This window comes from Cervus elaphus, chromosome 24 (genome assembly GCF_910594005.1).
Source record: "Cervus elaphus chromosome 24, mCerEla1.1, whole genome shotgun sequence".
NCBI classification, from domain to species: domain Eukaryota; kingdom Metazoa; phylum Chordata; class Mammalia; order Artiodactyla; family Cervidae; genus Cervus; species Cervus elaphus.
In genome coordinates this window covers 1,799,147-1,820,488 of record NC_057838.1, presented here as the reverse complement: position 1 = coordinate 1,820,488, position 21,342 = coordinate 1,799,147, and positions in this window count along the sequence as shown.

Sequence of the window (21,342 nt, the reverse complement as noted above, 5' to 3'; positions counted from 1 at the left end):
GTGGGTGGAAGGGCCATCCCCGTCGTAACTCGAGAATATACCACAGGTTCCCGCCGCAACTCGAGAAAAACCATGAGACTTCCCCCTCGCCGCGAGATGAGGCCCGATTCCCCTGCACTGCGTGCAGAGCAATTCCGTGATGCACATCACACATGAAAGGAGCCTTGATTTCCTTGATGGCACTCCAGAGAAACCCCAAGAACACTGTTTCAAGGCTAGAGGGATCCTGAGGTCACTGTAGCAACACGAAAGAGCTCCGTGGACCAAAAATCAACTCGAGATGAGAGGTTAGTCCCTGGCTTCGACTCCATAGGAATACCACCTTACCAAAAGCACCTCAAGAGGAGGCTTCTCTCAGCTCTAGGTATGTGAGAGGGACCCTGAGTTTGCGGCCTCAAGTGGAATGGACACCGCGATGCCCTGGCTCGAAATAAGGCCGGATATCCCTGCAGTGACTTGAATGCAGGCTCGTCGTGCATCTCCCAAGACGAAAGGATGTCTGAATCCCCAGTGGAGACCACAGAGAAAGACCTAGTTCCCCACCTCATTGTGACCGGAGGCCTCACATCTTTAGAAAACTCCAGAGGTACGCGGAGATCAGTGCCTCCAAAGGAGACGATGCCTGACTCCTCGTGAAACTTGATAGGAGTCCCAGGATTCCTGTGGCACGTGGAAAGGGACCCTTGGTTTCCCGCCTCAGCTGGAGAGGCGTCCCAATTGACCTGCCAAGCCTCGAGGAGAATCCCGAGTTGTCCCTCGCAACTAGGCAGGAGTCCTGACGTCGCTGAACAAACACATGGGTGGAAGGGCCATCCCCGTCGTAACTCGAGAATATACCACAGGTTCCCGCCGCAACTCGAGAAAAACCATGAGACTTCCCCCTCGCCGCGAGATGAGGCCCGATTCCCCTGCACTGCGTGCAGAGCAATTCCGTGTTGCACATCACACATGAAAGGAGCCTTGATTTCCTTGATGGCACTCTAGAGAAACCCCAAGAACACTGTTTCAAGGCTAGAGGGATCCTGAGGTCACTGTAGCAACATGAAAGAGCTCCGTGGACCAAAAATCAACTCGAGATGAGAGGTTAGTCCCTGGCTTCGACTCCAGAGGAATACCACCTTACCACAAGCACCTCAAGAGGAGGCTTCTCTCAGCTCTAGGTATGTGAGAGGGACCCTGAGTTTGCAGACTCAAGTGGAATGGTCACCGCGATGCCCTGACTCGAAATAAGGCCGGATATCCCTGCAGTGACTTGAATGCAAGCTCGTCTTGCATCTCCCAAGATGAAAGGATGTCTGAATCACCTGTGTAGACCACAGAGAAAGACCTAGTTCCCCACCTCATCGCGACCGGAGGCCTCACATCCTTTGAAAACTCCAGAGGGACGCGGAGATCAGTGCCTCCAAAGGAGACGATGCCTGACTCCTCGTGAAACTTGATAGGAGACCCAGGATTCCTGTGGCACGTGGAAAGGGACACTTGGTCTCCCGCCTCAGCTGGAGAGGTGTCCCAATTGCCCTGCCAAGCCTCGAGGAGAATCCCGAGTAGTCCCTCGCAACTAGGCAGAAGTCCTGACGTCGCTGAACAAACACGTGGGTGGAAGGGCCATCCCCGTCGTAACTCGAGAATATACCCCAGGTTCCCACCGCAACTCGAGAAAAACCATGAGACTTCCCCTTCGCTGCGAGATGAGGCCCGATTCCCCTGCACTGCGTGCAGAGCAATTCCGTGTTGCACATCACACATGAAAGGAGCCTTGATTTCCTTGATGGCACTCCAGAGAAACCCCAAGAACACTGTTTCAAGGCTAGAGGGATCCTGAGGTCACTGTAGCAACAGGAAAGAGCTCCGTGGACCAAAAATCAACTCGAGATGAGAGGTTAGTCCCTGGCTTCGACTCCAGAGGAATACCACCTTACCACAAGCACCTCAAGAGGAGGCTTCTATCAGCTTGAGGTATGTGAGAGGGACCCTGAGTTTGCGGCCTCAAGTGGAATGGACACCGCGATGCCCTGGCTTGAAATAAGGCCGGATATCCCTGCAGTGACTTGAATGCAGGCTCGTCTTGCATCTCCCAAGACGAAAGGATGTCTGAATCCCCTGTGGAGACCACAGAGAAAGACCTAGTTCCCCACCTCATCCCGACCGGAGGCCTCACATCCTCTGAAAACTCCAGAGGTACGCGGAGATCAGTGCCTCCAAAGGAGACGATGCCTGACTCCTCGTGAAACTTGATAGGAGCCCAGGATTCCTGTGGCACGTGGAAAGGGACCCTTGGTCTCCCGCCTCAGCTGGAGAGGCGTCCCAATTGCCCTGCCAAGCCTCGAGGAGAATCCCGAGTTGTCCCTCGCAACTAGGCAGGAGTCCTGACGTCGCTGAACAAACACGTGGGTGGAAGGGCCATTCCCGTCGTAACTCGAGAATATACCCCAGGTTCCCGCCGCAACTCGAGAAAAACCATGAGACTTCCCCCTCGCCGCGAGATGAGGCCCGATTCCCCTGCACTGCGTGCAGAGCAATTCCGTGTTGCACATCAGACATGAAAGGAGCCTTGATTTCCTTGATGGCACTCCAGAGAAACCCCAAGAACACTGTTTCAAGGCTAAAGGGATCCTGAGGCCACTGTAGCAACACGAAAGAGCTCCGTGGACCAAAAATCAACTCGAGATGAGAGGTTAGTCCCTGGCTTCGACTCCAGAGGAATACCACCTTACCACAAGCACCTCAAGAGGAGGCTTCTCTCAGTTCTAGGTATGTGAGAGGGACCCTGAGTTTGCGGTCTCAAGTGGAATGGACACCGCGATGCCCTGGCTCGAAATAAGGCCGGATATCCCTGCAGTGACTTGAATGCAGGCTCGTCTTGCATCTCCCAAGACGAAAGGATGTCTGAATCCCCTGAGGAGACCACAGAGAAAGGTGTAGTTCCCCACCTCATCGCGACCGGAGGCCTCACATCCTTTGAAAACTCCAGAGGTACGCGGAGATCAGTGCCTCCAAAGGAGACGATGCCTGACTCCTCGTGAAACTTGATAGGAGTCCCAGGATTCCTGTGGCACATGGAAAGGGACAGTTGGTCTCCCGCCTCAGCTGGAGAGGCGTCCCAATTGCCCTGCCAAGCCTCGAGGAGAATCCCGAGTTGTTCCTCGCAGCTAGGCAGGAGTCCTGACGTCGCTGAACAAACATGTGGGTGGAAGGGCCATTCCAGTCGTAACTCGAGAATATACCCAAGGTTCCCGCCGCAACTCGAGAAAAACCATGAGACTTCCCCCTCGCCGCGAGATGAGGCCGATTCCCTGGCACTGCGTACAGAGCAATTCCGTGTTGCACATCACACATGAAAGGAGCCTTGATTTCCTTGGTGGCACTCCAGAGAAAACCCAAGAACACTGTTTCAAGGCTAGAGGGATCCTGAGGTCACTCTAGCAACACGAAAGAGCTCCGTGGACCAAAAATCAACCCGAGATGAGAGGTTAGTCCCTGGCTTCGACACCAGAGGAATACCACCTTACCACAAGCACCTCAAGAGGAGGCTTCTCTCAGCTCTAGGTATGTGAGAGGGACCCTGAGTTTGCGACCTCAAGTGGAATGGACATCGCGATGCCCTGACTCGAAATAAGGCCGGATATCCCTGCAATGACTTGAATGCAGGCTCGTCTTGCATCTCCCAAGATGAAAGGATGTCTGAATCCCCTGTGCAGACCACAGAGAAAGACCTAGTTCCCCACCTCATCGCGACCGGAGGCCTCACATCCTTTGAAAACTCCAGAGGGACGCGGAGATCAGTGCCTCCAAAGGAGACGATGCCTGACTCCTCGTGAAACTTGATAGGAGACCCAGGATTCCTGTGGCACGTGGAAAGGGACACTTGGTCTCCCGCCTCAGCTGGAGAGGCGTCCCAATTGCCCTGCCAAGCCTCGAGGAGAATCCCGAGTTGTCCCTCGCAACTAGGCAGGAGTCCTGACGTCGCTGAACAAACATGTGGGTGGAAAGGCCATCCCCGTCGTAACTCGAGAATATACCCCAGGTTCCCGCCGCAACTCGAGAAAAACCATGAGACTTCCCCTTCGCCGCGAGATGAGGCCCGATTCCCCTGCACTGCGTGCAGAGCAATTCCGTGTTGCACATCACACATGAAAGGAGCCTTGATTTCCTTGATGGCACTCCAGAGAAACCCCAAGAACACTGTTTCAAGGCTAGAGGGATCCTGAGGTCACTGTAGCAACACGAAAGTGCTCCGTGGACCAAAAATCAACTCGAGATGAGAGGTTAGTCCCTGGCTTCGACTCCAGAGGAATACCACCTTACCACAAGCACCTCAAGAAGAGGCTTCTCTCAGCTCTAGGTATGTGAGAGGGACCCTGAGTTTGCAGCCTCAAGTGGAATGAAGACCGCGATGCCCTGACTCGAAATAAGGCCGGATATCCCTGCAGTGACTTGAATGCAGGCTCGTATTGCATCTCCCAAGACGAAAGGATGTCTGAATCCCCTGTGGAGACCACAGAGAAAGACCTAGTTCACCACCTCATCGCGACCGGAGGCCTCACATCCTCTGAAAACTCCAGAGGTACGCGGAGATCAGTGCCTCAAAAGGAGACGATGCCTGACTCCTCGTGAAACTTGATAGGAGTTTCAGGATTCCTGTGACACGTGGAAAGGGACCCTTGGTCTCCTGCCTCAGCTGGAGAGGCGTCCCAATTGCCCTGCCAAGCCTCGAGGAGAATCCCGAGTTGTCCCTCGCAACTAGGCAGGAGTCCTGACGTCGCTGAAGAAACACGTGTGTGGAAGGGCCATCCTCGTCGTAACTCGCGTATATACCCCAGGTTCCCACCGCAACTCGAGAAAAACCATGAGACTTCCCCCTCGCCGCGAGATGAGGCCCGATTCCCCTGCACTGCGTGCAGAGCAATTCCGTGTTGCACATCACACATGAAAGGAGCCTTGATTTCCTTGATGGCACTCCAGAGAAACCCCAAGAACACTGTTTCAAGGCTAGAGGGATCCCGAGGTCACTGTAGCAACACGAAAGAGCACCGTGGACCAAAAATCAACTCGAGATGAGAGGTTAGTCCCTGGCTTCGACTCCAGAGGAATACCACCTTACCACAAGCACCTCAAGAGGAGGCTTCTCTCAGCTCTAGCTATGTGAGAGGGACCCTGAGTTTGCGGCCTCAACTGGAATATACACCGCGATGCCCTGACTCGAAATAAGGCCGGATATCCCTGAAGGGACTTGAATGCAGGCTCGTCTTGCATCTCCCAAGACGAAAGGATGTCCGAATCCCCTGTGGAGACCACAGAAAAAGACCTAGTTCCCCACCTCATCGCGACCGGAGGCCTCACATCCTTTGAAAACTCCAGAGGTACGCGGAGATCAGTGCCTCCAAAGGAGACGATGCCTGACTCCTCGTGAAACTTGATAGGAGCCCAGGATTCCTGTGGCACGTGGAAAGGGACCCTTGGTCTCCCGCCTCAGCTGGAGAGGCGTCCCAATTGCCCTGCCAAGCCTCGAGGAGAATCCCGAGTTGTCCCTCGCAACTAGGCAGGAGTCCTGACGTCGCTGAACAAACACGTGGGTGGAAGGGCCATCCCCGTCGTAACTCGAGAATATACCCCAGGTTCCCGCCGCAACTCGAGAAAAACCATGAGACTTCCCCCTCGCCGCGAGATGAGGCCCGATTCCCCTGCACTGCGTGCAGAGCAATTCCGTGTTGCACATCACACATGAAAGGAGCCTTGATTTCCTTGATGGCACTCCAGAGAAACCCCAAGAACACTGTTTCAAGGCTAGAGGGATCCTGAGGTCACTGTAGCAACACGAAAGAGCTCCGTGGACCAAAAATCAACTCGAGATGAGAGGTTAGTCCCAGGCTTCGACTCCAGACAAATACCACCTTACCACAAGCACCTCAAGAGGAGGCTTCTCTCAGCTTGAGGTATGTGAGAGGGACCCTGAGTTTGCGGCCTCAAGTGGAATGGACACCGCGATGCCCTGGCTCGAAATAAGGCCGGATATCCCTGCAGTGACTTGAATGCAGGCTCGTCTTGCATCTCCCAAGATGAACGGATGTCTGAATCCCCTGTGGAGACCACAGAGAAAGACCTAGTTCCCCACCTCATCGCGACCGGAGGCCTCACATCCTTTGAAAACTCCAGAGGTACGCGGAGATCAGTGCCTTCAAAGGAGACGATGCCTGACTCCTCGTGAATCTTGATAGGAGTCCCAGGATTCCTGTGGCACGTGGAAAGGGACCCTTGGTCTCCCGCCTCAGCTGGAGAGGCGTCCCAATTGCCCTGCCAAGCCTCGAGGAGAATCCCGAGTAGTCCCTCCCAACTAGGCAGGAGTCTGACGTCGCTGAACAAACACGTGGGTGGAGGGGCCATCCCCGTCGTAATTCGAGAATATACCCCAGGTTCCAATCGCAACTCGAGAAAAACCATTAGACTTCCCCCTCGCCAAAAAATGAGGCCCGATACCCTGCACTGCGTGCAGAGCAATTCCGTGTTGCACATCACACATGAAAGAAGCCTTGATTTCCTTGATGGCACTCCAGAGAAACCCCAAGAACACTATTTCAAGGCTAGAGGGATCGTGAGGTCACTGTAGCAACAGGAAAGAGCTCCGTGAACCAAAAATCAACTTCAGATGAGAGCTTAGTCTCTGGTTTCGACTCCAGAGGAATACCACCTTACCACAAGCACCTCAAGAGGAGGCTTCTCTCAGCTCTAGGTATGTGAGAGGGACCCTGAGTTTGCGGCCTCAAGTGGAATGGACACCGCGATTCCCTGACACGAAATAAGGCCGGATATCCCTGCAGTGACTTGAATGCAGGCTCGTCTTGCATCTCCCAAGAAGAAAGGATGTCTGAATCCCCTGTGGAGACCACAGAGAATGACCTAGTTCCCCACCTCATCGCGACCGGAGGCCTCACATCCTTTGAAAACTCCAGAGGTACGCGGAGATCAGTGCCTCCAAAGGAGACGATGCCTGACTCCTCGTGAAACTTGAAAGGAGTCCCAGGATTCCTGTGGCACGTGGAAAGGGAACCTTGGTCTCCCGCCTCAGCTGGAGAGGCGTCCCAATTGCCCTGCCGAGCCTCGAGGAGAATCCCGAGTTGTCCCTCGCAGCTAGGCAAGAGTCCTGACGTCGCTGAACAAACACGTGGGTGGAAGGGCCATCCCCGTCGTAACTCGAGAATATACCCCAGGTTCCCGCAGCAACGCGAGAAAAACCATCAGACTTCCCCCTCGCCCCAAGATGAGGCCCGATTCCCCTGCACTTCGTGCAGAGCAATTCCGTGTTGCACATCACACATGAAAGGAGCCTTGATTTCCTTGATGGCACTCCAGAGAAACCCCAAGAACACTGTTTCAAGGCTAGAGGGATCCTGAGGTCACTGTAGCAACACGAAAGAGCTCCGTGGACCAAAAATCAACTCGAGATGAGAGGTTAGTCCCTGGCTTTGACTCCAGAGGAATACCACCTTACCACAAGCACCTCAAGAGGAGGCTTCTCTCAGCTCTAGGTATGTGAGAGGGACCCTGAGTTTGCGGCCTCAAGTGGAATGGACACTGCAATGCCCTGACGCGAAATAAGGCCGTATATCCCTGCAGTGACTTGAATGCAGGCTCGTCTTGCATCTCCCAAGATGAACGGATGTCTGAATCCCCTGTGGAGACCACAGAGAAAGACCTAGTTCCCCACCTCATCGCGACCGGAGGCCTCACATCCTTTGAAAACTCCAGAGGTACACGGAGATCAGTGCCTCCAAAGAAGACGATGCCTTACTCCTCGTGAAACTTGCTAGGAGTCCCAGGATTCCTGTGGCACGTGGAAAGGGACCCTTGGTCTCCCGCCTCAGCTGGAGAGGCGTCCCAATTGCCCTGCCAAGCCTCGAGGAGAATCCCGAGTAGTCCCTCGCAACTAGGCAGGAGTCTGACGTCGCTGAACAAACACGTGGGTGGAAGGGCCATCCCCGTCGTAATTCGAGAATATACCCCAGGTTCCAATCGCAACTCGAGAAAACCATGAGACTTCCCCTTGGCCGCGAGATGAGGCCCGATTCCCCTGCACTGCGTGCAGAGCAATTCCGTGTTGCACATCACACATGAAAGGAGCCTTGATTTCCTTGATGGCACTCCAGAGAAACCCCAAGAACACTGTTTCAAGGCTGGAGGGATCCTGAGGTCCCTGTAGCAGCACGAAAGAGCTCCGTGGACTATGAATCAACTCGAGATGAGAGGTTAGTCCCTGGCTTCGACTCCAGAGGAATACCACCTTACCACAAGCACCTCAAGAGGAGGCTTCTCTCAGCTCTATGTATGTGAGAGGGACCCTGAGTTTGCGGCCTCAAGTGGAATGGACACCGCGATGCCCTGACTCGAAATAAGGCCGGATATCCCTGCAGTGACTTGAATGCAGGCTCGTCTTGCATCTCCCAAGACGAAAGGATGTCTGAATCCCCTGAGGAGACCACAGAGAAAGACCTAGTTCCCCACCTCATCGCGACCGGAGGCCTCACATCCTTTGAAAACTCCAGAGGTACGCAGAGATCAGTGCCTCCAAAGGAGACGATGCCTGACTCCTCGTGAAACTTGATAGGAGTCCCAGGATTCCTGTGGCACGTGGAAAGGGACACTTGGTCTCCCGCCTCAGCTGGAGAGGCGTCAGAATTGCCCTGCCAAGCCTCGAGGAGAATCCCGAGTTGTCCCTCGCAACTAGGCAGGAGTCCTGACGTCGCTGAACAAACACGTGGGTGGAAGGGGCATCCCCGTCGTAACTCGAGAATATACCCCAGGTTCCCGCCGCAACTCGAGAAAAACCATGAGACTTCCCCCTCGCCGCGAGATGAGGCCCGATTCCCCTGCACTGCGTGCAGAGCAATTCCGTGTTGCACATCACACATGAAAGAAGCCTTGATTTCCTTGATGGCACTCCAGAGAAACCCCAAGAACACTGTTTCAAGGCTAGAGGGATCGTGAGGTCACTGTAGCAACAGGAAAGAGCTCCGTGGACCAAAAATCAACTCGAGATGAGAGGTTAGTCCCTGGCTTCGACTCCAGAGGAATACCACCTTACCAAAAGCACCTCAAGAGGAGGCTTCTCTCAGCTCTAGGTATTTGAGAGGGACCCTGAATATGCGGCCTCAAGTGGAATGGAGGCCGCGATGCCCTGACTCGAAATAAGGCCGGATATCCCTGCAGTGACTTGAATGCAGGCTCGTCTTGCATCTCCCAAGACGAAAGGATGTCCGAATCCCCTGTGGAGACCACAGAAAAAGACCTAGTTCCCCACCTCATCGCGACCAGAGGCCTCAAATCCTTTGAAAATTCCAGAGGTACGCGGAGATCAGTGCCTCCAAAGGAGACGATGCCTGACTCCTCGTGAAACTTGATAGGAGTCCCAGGATTCCTGTGGCACGTGGAAAGGGACCCTTGGTCTCCTGCCTCAGCTGGACAGGCGTCCCAATTGCCCTGCCAAGCCTCGAGGAGATTCCCGAGTTGTCCCTCGCAACGAGGCAGGAGTCCTGACGTCGCTGAACAAACACGTGGGTGGAAGGGCCATCCCCATCGTAACTCGAGAATATACCCCAGGTTTCAGCCGCAACTCGAGAAAACCATGAGACTTCCCCCTCGCCGCGAGATGAGGCCCGATTCCCCTGCACTGCGTGCAGAGCAATTCCGTGTTGCACATCACACATGAAAGGAGCCTTGATTTCCTTGATGGCACTCCAGAGAAACCCCAAGAACACTGTTTCAAGGCTGGAGGGATCCTGAGGTCCCTGTAGCAGCACGAAAGAGCTCCGTGGACTATGAATCAACTCGAGATGAGAGGTTAGTCCCTGGCTTCGACTCCAGAGGAATACCACCTTACCACAAGCACCTCAAGAGGAGGCTTCTCTCAGCTCTATGTATGTGAGAGGGACCCTGAGTTTGCGGCCTCCAGTGGAATGGACACCGCGATGCCCTGACTCGAAATAAGGCCGGATATCCCTGCAGTGACTTGAATGCAGGCTCGTCTTGCATCTCCCAAGACGAAAGGATGTCTGAATCCCCTGAGGAGACCACAGAGAAAGACCTAGTTCCCCACCTCATCGCGACCGGAGGCCTCACATCCTTTGAAAACTCCAGAGGTACGCAGAGATCAGTGCCTCCAAAGGAGACGATGCCTGACTCCTCGTGAAACTTGATAGGAGTCCCAGGATTCCTGTGGCACGTGGAAAGGGACCCTTGGTCTCCCGCCTCAGCTGGAGAGGCGTCAGAATTGCCCTGCCAAGCCTCGAGGAGAATCCCGAGTTGTCCCTCGCAACTAGGCAGGAGTCCTGACGTCGCTGAACAAACACGTGGGTGGAAGGGGCATCCCCGTCGTAACTCGAGAATATACCCCAGGTTCCCGCCGCAACTCGAGAAAAACCATGAGACTTCCCCCTCGCCGCGAGATGAGGCCCGATTCCCCTGCACTGCGTGCAGAGCAATTCCGTGTTGCACATCACACATGAAAGGAGCCTTGATTTCCTTGATGGCACTCCAGAGAAACCCCAAGAACACTGTTTCAAGGTTGAGGGATCCTGAGTTCACTCTAGCAACAAGAAAGAGCTCCGTGGACCAAAAATCAACTCGAGATGAGAGGTTAGTCCCTTGTTTCGACTCCAGAGGAATACCACCTTACCACAAGCACCTCAAGAGGAGGCTTCTCTCAGCTCTATGTATGTGAGAGGGACCCTGAGTTTGCGGCCTTAAGTGGAATGGACACCGCGATGCCCTGACTCGAAATAAGACCGGATATCCCTGCAGTGACTTGAATGCAGGCTCGTCTTGCATCTCCCAAGACGAAAGGATGTCTGAATCCCCTGAGGAGACCACAGAGAAAGACCTAGTTCCCCACCTCATCGCGACCGGAGGCCTCACATCCTTTGAAAACTCCAGAGGTACGCAGAGATCAGTGCCTCCAAAGGAGACGATGCCTGACTCCTCGTGAAACTTGATAGGAGTCCCAGGATTCCTGTGGCACGTGGAAAGGGACACTTGGTCTCCCGCCTCAGCTGGAGAGGCGTCAGAATTGCCCTGCCAAGCCTCGAGGAGAATCCCGAGTTGTCCCTCGCAACTAGGCAGGAGTCCTGACGTCGCTGAACAAACACGTGGGTGGAAGGGGCATCCCCGTCGTAACTCGAGAATATACCCCAGGTTCCCGCCGCAACTCGAGAAAAACCATGAGACTTCCCCCTCGCCGCGAGATGAGGCCCGATTCCCCTGCACTGCGTGCAGAGCAATTCCGTGTTGCACATCACACATGAAAGAAGCCTTGATTTCCTTGATGGCACTCCAGAGAAACCCCAAGAACACTGTTTCAAGGCTAGAGGGATCGTGAGGTCACTGTAGCAACAGGAAAGAGCTCCGTGGACCAAAAATCAACTCGAGATGAGAGGTTAGTCCCTGGCTTCGACTCCAGAGGAATACCACCTTACCAAAAGCACCTCAAGAGGAGGCTTCTCTCAGCTCTAGGTATTTGAGAGGGACCCTGAATATGCGGCCTCAAGTGGAATGGAGGCCGCGATGCCCTGACTCGAAATAAGGCCGGATATCCCTGCAGTGACTTGAATGCAGGCTCGTCTTGCATCTCCCAAGACGAAAGGATGTCCGAATCCCCTGTGGAGACCACAGAAAAAGACCTAGTTCCCCACCTCATCGCGACCAGAGGCCTCAAATCCTTTGAAAATTCCAGAGGTACGCGGAGATCAGTGCCTCCAAAGGAGACGATGCCTGACTCCTCGTGAAACTTGATAGGAGTCCCAGGATTCCTGTGGCACGTGGAAAGGGACCCTTGGTCTCCTGCCTCAGCTGGACAGGCGTCCCAATTGCCCTGCCAAGCCTCGAGGAGATTCCCGAGTTGTCCCTCGCAACTAGGCAGGAGTCCTGACGTCGCTGAACAAACACGTGGGTGGAAGGGCCATCCCCATCGTAACTCGAGAATATACCCCAGGTTCCAGCCGCAACTCGAGAAAACCATGAGACTTCCCCCTCGCCGCGAGATGAGGCCCGATTCCCCTGCACTGCGTGCAGAGCAATTCCGTGTTGCACATCACACATGAAAGGAGCCTTGATTTCCTTGATGGCACTCCAGAGAAACCCCAAGAACACTGTTTCAAGGCTGGAGGGATCCTGAGGTCCCTGTAGCAGCACGAAAGAGCTCCGTGGACTATGAATCAACTCGAGATGAGAGGTTAGTCCCTGGCTTCGACTCCAGAGGAATACCACCTTACCACAAGCACCTCAAGAGGAGGCTTCTCTCAGCTCTATGTATGTGAGAGGGACCCTGAGTTTGCGGCCTCAAGTGGAATGGACACCGCGATGCCCTGACTCGAAATAAGGCCGGATATCCCTGCAGTGACTTGAATGCAGGCTCGTCTTGCATCTCCCAAGACGAAAGGATGTCTGAATCCCCTGAGGAGACCACAGAGAAAGACCTAGTTCCCCACCTCATCGCGACCGGAGGCCTCACATCCTTTGAAAACTCCAGAGGTACGCAGAGATCAGTGCCTCCAAAGGAGACGATGCCTGACTCCTCGTGAAACTTGATAGGAGTCCCAGGATTCCTGTGGCACGTGGAAAGGGACACTTGGTCTCCCGCCTCAGCTGGAGAGGCGTCAGAATTGCCCTGCCAAGCCTCGAGGAGAATCCCGAGTTGTCCCTCGCAACTAGGCAGGAGTCCTGACGTCGCTGAACAAACACGTGGGTGGAAGGGGCATCCCCGTCGTAACTCGAGAATATACCCCAGGTTCCCGCCGCAACTCGAGAAAAACCATGAGACTTCCCCCTCGCCGCGAGATGAGGCCCGATTCCCCTGCACTGCGTGCAGAGCAATTCCGTGTTACACATCACACATGAAAGGAGCCTTGATTTCCTTGATGGCACTCCAGAGAAACCCCAAGAACACTGTTTCAAGGTTGAGGGATCCTGAGTTCACTCTAGCAACAAGAAAGAGCTCCGTGGACCAAAAATCAACTCGAGATGAGAGGTTAGTCCCTGGTTTGGACTCCAGAGGAATACCACCTTACCACAAGCACCTCAAGAGGAGGCTTCTCTCAGCTCTAGGTATGTGAGAGGGACCCTGAGTTTGCGGCCTCAAGTGGAATGGACACCGCGATGCCCTGACTCGAAATAAGACCGGATATCCCTGCAGTGACTTGAATGCAGGCTCGTCTTGCATCTCCCAAGACGAAAGGATGTCTAAATCCGCTGTGGAGACCACAGAGAAAGACCTAGTTCACCACCTCATCGCGACTGGATGCCTCACATCCTTTGAAAACTCCAGAGGTACGCGGAGATCAGTGCCTTCAAAGGAGACGATGCCTGACTACTCGTGAAACTTGATTGGAGTCCCAGGATTCCTGTGGCACGGGAAAGGGACCCTTCGTCTCCCACCTCAGCTGGAGAGGAGTCCCAATTGCCCTGCCAAGCCTCGAGGAGAATCCCGAGTTGTCCCTCGCAACTAGTCAGGAGTCTGACGTCGCTGAACAAACACGTGGGTGGAAGGGCCATCCCCGTCGTAACTCGAGAATATACCCCAGGTTACCATCGCAACTCGAGAAAAACCATTAGACTTCCCCCTCGCCGCAAAATGAGGTCCGATACCCTGCACTGCGTGCAGAGCAATTCCGTGTTGCACATCACACATGAAAGGAGCCTTGATTTCCTTGATGGCCCTCCAGAGAAACCCCAAGAACACTTTTCAAGGTTGAGGGATCCTGAGGTCACTGTAGCAACATGAAAGAGCTCCGTGGACCAAAGATCAACTCGAGATGAGAGGTTAGTCCCTGGCTTCGACTCCAGGGGAATACCACCTTACCACAAGCACCTCAAGAGGAGGCTTCTCTCAGCTCTAGGTATGTGAGAGGGACCCTGAGTTTGCGGCCTCAAGTGGAATGGACACTGCAATGCCCTGACTCGAAATAAGGCCGGATATCCCTGCAGTGACTTGAATGCAGGCTCGTCTTGCATCTCCCAAGATGAACGGATGTCTGAATCCCCTGTGGAGACCACAGAGAAAGACCTAGTTCCCCACCTCATCGCGACCGGAGGCCTCACATCCTTTGAAAACTCCAGAGTTACGCGGAGATCAGTGCCTCCAAAGAAGACGATGCGTGACACCTCGTGAAACTTGATAGGAGTCCCAGGATTCCTGTGGCACGTGGAAAGGGACCCTTGGTCTCCCGCCTCAGCTGGAGAGGCGTCCCAATTGCCCTGCCAAGCCTCGAGGAGAATCCCGAGTAGTCCCTCCCAACTAGGCAGGAGTCTGACGTCGCTGAACAAACACGTGGGTGGAAGGGCCATCCCCGTCGTAATTCGAGAATATACCCCAGCTTCCAATCGCAACTCGAGATAAACCATTAGACTTCCCCCTCGCCAAAAAATGAGGCCCGATACCCTGCACTGCGTGCAGAGCAATTCCATGTTGCACATCACACATGAAAGAAGCCTTGAATTCCTTGATGGCACTCCAGAGAAACCCCAAGAACACTGTTTCAAGGCTAGAGGGATCCCGAGGTCACTGTAGCAACACGAAAGAGCTCCGTGGACCACAAATCAACTCGAGATGAGAGGTTAGTCCCTGGCTTCGACTCCAGAGGAATACCACCTTACCACAAGCACCTCAAGAGGAGGCTTCTCTCAGCTCTAGGTATTTGAGAGGGACCCTGAGTATGCGGCCTCAAGTGGAATGGAGACCGCGATGCCCTGACTCGAAATAAGGCCGGATATCCCTGCAGTGACTTGAATGCAGGCTCGTCTTGCATCTCCCAAGACGAAAGGATGTCCGAATCCCCTGTGGAGACAACAGAAAAAGACCTAGTTCCCCACCTCATCGCGACCAGAGACCTCAAATCCTTTGAAAATTCCAGAGGTACGCGGAGATCAGTGCCTCCAAAGGAGACGATGCCTGACTCCTCGTGAAACTTGATAGGAGTCCCAGGATTCCTGTGGCACGTGGAAAGGGACCCTTGGTCTCCCGCCTCAGCTGGACAGGCGTCCCAATTGCCCTGCCAAGCCTCGAGGAGATTCCCTAGTTGTCCCTCGCAACTAGGCAGGAGTCCTGACGTCGCTGAACAAACACGTGGGTGGAAGGGCCATCCCCATCCTAACTCGAGAATATACCCCAGGTTCCAGCCGCAACTCGAGAAAACCATGAGACTTCCCCCTCGCCGCGAGATGAGGCCCGATTCCCCTGCACTGCGTGCAGAGCAATTCCGTGTTGCACATCACACATGAAAGGAGCCTTGATTTCCTTGATGGCACTCCAGAGAAACCCCAAGAACACTGTTTCAAGGCTGGAGGGATCCTGAGGTCCCTGTAGCAGCACGAAAGTGCTCCGTGGACTATGAATCAACTCGAGATGAGAGGTTAGTCCCTGGCTTCGACTCCAGAGGAATACCACCTTACCACAAGCACCTCAAGAGGAGGCTTCTCTCAGCTCTATGTATGTGAGAGGGACCCTGAGTTTGCGGCCTCAAGTGGAATGGAGACCGCGATGCCCTGACTCGAAATAAGGCCGGATATCCCAGCAGTGACTTGAATGCAGGCTCGTCTTGCATTTCCCAAGACGAAAGGATGTCTGAATCCCCTGAGGAGACCACAGAGAAAGACCTAGTTGCCCACCTCATCGCGACCGGAGGCCTCACATCCTTTGAAAACTCCGGAGGTACGCGGAGATCAGTGCCTCCAAAGGAGACGATGCCTGACTCCTCGTGAAACTTGATAGGAGTCCCAGGATTCCTGTGGCACGTGGAAAGGGACCCTTGGTCTCCCGCCTCAGCTGGAGAGGCGTCCCAATTGCCCTGCCAAGCCTCGAGGAGAATCCCGAGTTGTCCCTCGCAACTAGGCAGGAGTCCTGACGTCGCTGAACAAACACGTGGGTGGAAGGGGCATCCCCGTCGTAACTCGAGAATATACCCCAGGTTCCCGCCGCAACTCGAGAAAAACCATGAGACTTCCCCCTCGCCGCGAGATGAGGCCCGATTCCCCTGCACTGCGTGCAGAGCAATTCCGTGTTGCACATCACACATGAAAGGAGCCTTGATTTCCTTGATGGCACTCCAGAGAAACCCCAAGAACACTGTTTCAAGGTTGAGGGATCCTGAGTTCACTGTGGCAACAAGAAAGAGCTCCGTGGACCAAAAATCAACTCGAGATGAGAGGTTAGTCCCTGGCTTCGACTCCAGAGGAATACCACCTTACCACAAGCACCTCAAGAGGAGGCTTCTCTCAGCTCTAGGTATGTGAGAGGGACCCTGAGTTTGCGGCCTCAAGTGGAATGGAGACCGCGATGCCCTGACTCGAAATAAGACCGGATATCCCTGCAGTGACTTGAATGCAGGCTCGTCTTGCATCTCCCAAGACGAAAGGATGTCTAAATCCGCTGTGGAGACCACAGAGAAAGACCTAGTTCACCACCTCATCGCGACTGGATGCCTCACATCCTTTGAAAACTCCAGAGGTACGCGGAGATCAGTGCCTTCAAAGGAGACGATGCCTGACTACTCGTGAAACTTGATTGGAGTCCCAGGATTCCTGTGGCACGTGGAAAGGGACCCTTGGTCTCCCACCTCAGCTGGAGAGGCGTCCCAATTGCCCTGCCAAGCCTCGAGGAGAATCCCGAGTTGTCCCTCGCAACTAGGCAGGAGTCTGACGTCGCTGAACAAACACGTGGGTGGAAGGGCCATCCCCGTCGTAACTCGAGAATATACCCCAGGTTACCATCGCAACTCGAGAAAAACCATTAGACTTCCCCCTCGCCGCAAAATGAGGTCCGATACCCTGCACTGCGTGCAGAGCAATTCCGTGTTGCACATCACACATGAAAGGAGCCTTGATTTCCTTGATGGCCCTCCAGAGAAACCCCAAGAACACTTTTCAAGGTTGAGGGATCCTGAGGTCACTGTAGCAACATGAAAGAGCTCCGTGGACCAAAAATCAACTCGAGATGAGAGGTTAGTCCCTGGCTTCGACTCCAGGGGAATACCACCTTACCACAAGCACCTCAAGAGGAGGCTTCTCTCAGCTCTAGGTATGTGAGAGGGACCCTGAGTTTGCGGCCTCAAGTGGAATGGACACTGCAATGCCCTGACGCGAAATAAGGCCGTATATCCCTGCAGTGACTTGAATGCAGGCTCGACTTGCATCTCCCAAGATGAACGGATGTCTGAATCCCCTGTGGAGACCACAGAGAAAGACCTAGTTCCCCACCTCATCGCGACCAGAGGCCTCACATCCTTTGAAAACTCCAGAGTTACGCGGAGATCAGTGCCTCCAAAGAAGACGATGCCTGACTCCTCGTGAAACTTGATAGGAGTCCCAGGATTCCTGTGGCACGTGGAAAGGGACCCTTGGTTTCCCGCCTCAGCTGGAGAGGCGTCCCAATTGCCCTGCCAAGCCTCAAAGAGAATCCCGAGTAGTCCCTCCCAACTAGGCAGGAGTCTGACGTCGCTGAACAAACACGTGGGTGGAAGGGCCATCCCCGTCGTAATTCGAGAATATACCCCAGGTTCCAATCGCAACTCGAGATAAACCATTAGACTTCCCCCTCGCCAAAAAATGAGGCCCGATACCCTGCACTGCGTGCAGAGCAATTCCGTGTTGCACATCAGACATGAAAGGAGCCTTGATTTCCTTGATGGCACTCCAGAGAAACCCCAAGAACACTGTTTCAAGGCTAGAGGGATCCTGAGGTCACTGTAGCGACAGGAAAGAGCACCGTGGACCAAAAATCAACTCGAGATGAGAGGTTAGTCCCTGGCTTCGACTCCAGAGGAATACCACCTTACCAAAAGCACCTCAAGAGGAGGCTTCTCTCAGCTCTAGGTATTTGAGAGGGACCCTGAATATGCGGCCTCAAGTGGAATGGAGGCCGCGATGCCCTGACTCGAAATAAGGCCGGATATCCCTGCAGTGACTTGAATGCAGGCTCGTCTTGCATCTCCCAAGACGAAAGGATGTCCGAATCCCCTGTGGAGACCACAGAAAAAGACCTAGTTCCCCACCTCATCGCGACCAGAGGCCTCAAATCCTTTGAAAATTCCAGAGGTACGCGGAGATCAGTGCCTCCAAAGGAGACGATGCCTGACTCCTCGTGAAACTTGATAGGAGTCCCAGGATTCCTGTGGCACGTGGAAAGGGACCCTTGGTCTCCTGCCTCAGCTGGACAGGCGTCCCAATTGCCCTGCCAAGCCTCGAGGAGATTCCCGAGTTGTCCCTCGCAACGAGGCAGGAGTCCTGACGTCGCTGAACAAACACGTGGGTGGAAGGGCCATCCCCATCGTAACTCGAGAATATACCCCAGGTTTCAGCCGCAACTCGAGAAAACCATGAGACTTCCCCCTCGCCGCGAGATGAGGCCCGATTCCCCTGCACTGCGTGCAGAGCAATTCCGTGTTGCACATCACACATGAAAGGAGCCTTGATTTTCTTGATGGCACTCCAGAGAAACCCCAAGAACACTGTTTCAAGGCTGGAGGGATCCTGAGGTCCCTGTAGCAGCACGAAAGAGCTCCGTGGACTATGAATCAACTCGAGATGAGAGGTTAGTCCCTGGCTTCGACTCCAGAGGAATACCACCTTACCACAAGCACCTCAAGAGGAGGCTTCTCTCAGCTCTATGTATGTGAGAGGGACCCTGAGTTTGCGGCCTCAAGTGGAATGGACACCGCGATGCCCTGACTCGAAATAAGGCCGGATATCCCTGCAGTGACTTGAATGCAGGCTCGTCTTGCATCTCCCAAGACGAAAGGATGTCTGAATCCCCTGAGGAGACCACAGAGAAAGACCTAGTTCCCCACCTCATCGCGACCGGAGGCCTCACATCCTTTGAAAACTCCAGAGGTACGCAGAGATCAGTGCCTCCAAAGGAGACGATGCCTGACTCCTCGTGAAACTTGATAGGAGTCCCAGGATTCCTGTGGCACGTGGAAAGGGACACTTGGTCTCCCGCCTCAGCTGGAGAGGCGTCAGAATTGCCCTGCCAAGCCTCGAGGAGAATCCCGAGTTGTCCCTCGCAACTAGGCAGGAGTCCTGACGTCGCTGAACAAACACGTGGGTGGAAGGGGCATCCCCGTCGTAACTCGAGAATATACCCCAGGTTCCCGCCGCAACTCGAGAAAAACCATGAGACTTCCCCCTCGCCGCGAGATGAGGCCCGATTCCCCTGCACTGCGTGCAGAGCAATTCCGTGTTGCACATCACACATGAAAGGAGCCTTGATTTCCTTGATGGCACTCCAGAGAAACCCCAAGAACACTGTTTCAAGGTTGAGGGATCCTGAGTTCACTCTAGTAACAAGAAAGAGCTCCGTGGACCAAAAATCAACTCGAGATGAGAGGTTAGTCCCTGGTTTCGACTCCAGAGGAATACCACCTTACCACAAGCACCTCAAGAGGAGGCTTCTCTCAGCTCTAGGTATGTGAGAGGGACCCTGAGTTTGCGGCCTCAAGTGGAATGGACACCGCGATGCCCTGACTCGAAATAAGACCGGATATCCCTGCAGTGACTTGAATGCAGGCTCGTCTTGCATCTCCCAAGACGAAAGGATGTCTAAATCCGCTGTGGAGACCACAGAGAAAGACCTAGTTCACCACCTCATCGCGACTGGATGCCTCACATCCTTTGAAAACTCCAGAGGTACGCGGAGATCAGTGACTTCAAAGGAGACGATGCCTGACTACTCGTGAAACTTGATTGGAGTCCCAGGATTCCTGTGGCACGGGAAAGGGACCCTTCGTCTCCCACCTCAGCTGGAGAGGCGTCCCAATTGCCCTGCCAAGCCTCGAGGAGAATCCCGAGTTGTCCCTCGCAACTAGGCAGGAGTCTGACGTCGCTGAACAAACACGTGGGTGGAAGGGCCATCCCCGTCGTAACTCGAGAATATACCCCAGGTTACCATCGCAACTCGAGAAAAACCATTAGACTTCCCCCTCGCCGCAAAATGAGGTCCGATACCCTGCACTGCGTGCAGAGCAATTCCGTGTTGCACATCACACATGAAAGGAGCCTTGATTTCCTTGATGGCCCTCCAGAGAAACCCCAAGAACACTTTTCAAGGTTGAGGGATCCTGAGGTCACTGTAGCAACATGAAAGAGCTCCGTGGACCAAAAATCAACTCGAGATGAGAGGTTAGTCCCTGGCTTCGACTCCAGGGGAATACCACCTTACCACAAGCACCTCAAGAGGAGGCTTCTCTCAGCTCTAGGTATGTGAGAGGGACCCTGAGTTTGCGGGCTCAAGTGGAATGGACACTGCAATGCCCTGACTCGAAATAAGGCCGGATATCCCTGCAGTGACTTGAATGCAGGCTCGTCTTGCATCTCCCAAGATGAACGGATGTCTGAATCCCCTGTGGAGACCACAGAGAAAGACCTAGTTCCCCACCTCATCGCGACCGGAGGCCTCACATCCTTTGAAAACTCCAGAGTTACGCGGAGATCAGTGCCTCCAAAGAAGACGATGCCTGACTCCTCGTGAAACTTGATAGGAGTCCCAGGATTCCTGTGGCACGTGGAAAGGGACCCTTGGTCTCCCGCCTCAGCTGGAGAGGCGTCCCAATTGCCCTGCCAAGCCTCGAGGAGAATCCCGAGTAGTCCCTCCCAACTAGGCAGGAGTCTGACGTCGCTGAACAAACACGTGGGTGGAAGGGCCATCCCCGTCGTAATTCGAGAATATACCCCAGCTTCCAATCGCAACTCGAGATAAACCATTAGACTTCCCCCTCGCCAAAAAATGAGGCCCGATACCCTGCACTGCGTGCAGAGCAATTCCTTGTTGCACATCACACATGAAAGAAGCCTTGAATTCCTTGATGGCACTCCAGAGAAACCCCAAGAACACTGTTTCAAGGCTAGAGGGATCCCGAGGTCACTGTAGCAACACGAAAGAGCTCCGTGGACCACAAATCAACTCGAGATGAGAGGTTAGTCCCTGGCTTCGACTCCAGAGGAATACCACCTTACCACAAGCACCTCAAGAGGAGGCTTCTCTCAGCTCTAGGTATTTGAGAGGGACCCTGAGTATGCGGCCTCAAGTGGAATGGAGACCGCGATGCCCTGACTCGAAATAAGGCCGGATATCCCTGCAGTGACTTGAATGCAGGCTCGTCTTGCATCTCCCAAGACGAAAGGATGTCCGAATCCCCTGTGGAGACAACAGAAAAAGACCTAGTTCCCCACCTCATCGCGACCAGAGGCCTCAAATCCTTTGAAAATTCCAGAGGTACGCGGAGATCAGTGCCTCCAAAGGAGACGATGCCTGACTCCTCGTGAAACTTGATAGGAGTCCCAGGATTCCTGTGGCACGTGGAAAGGGAC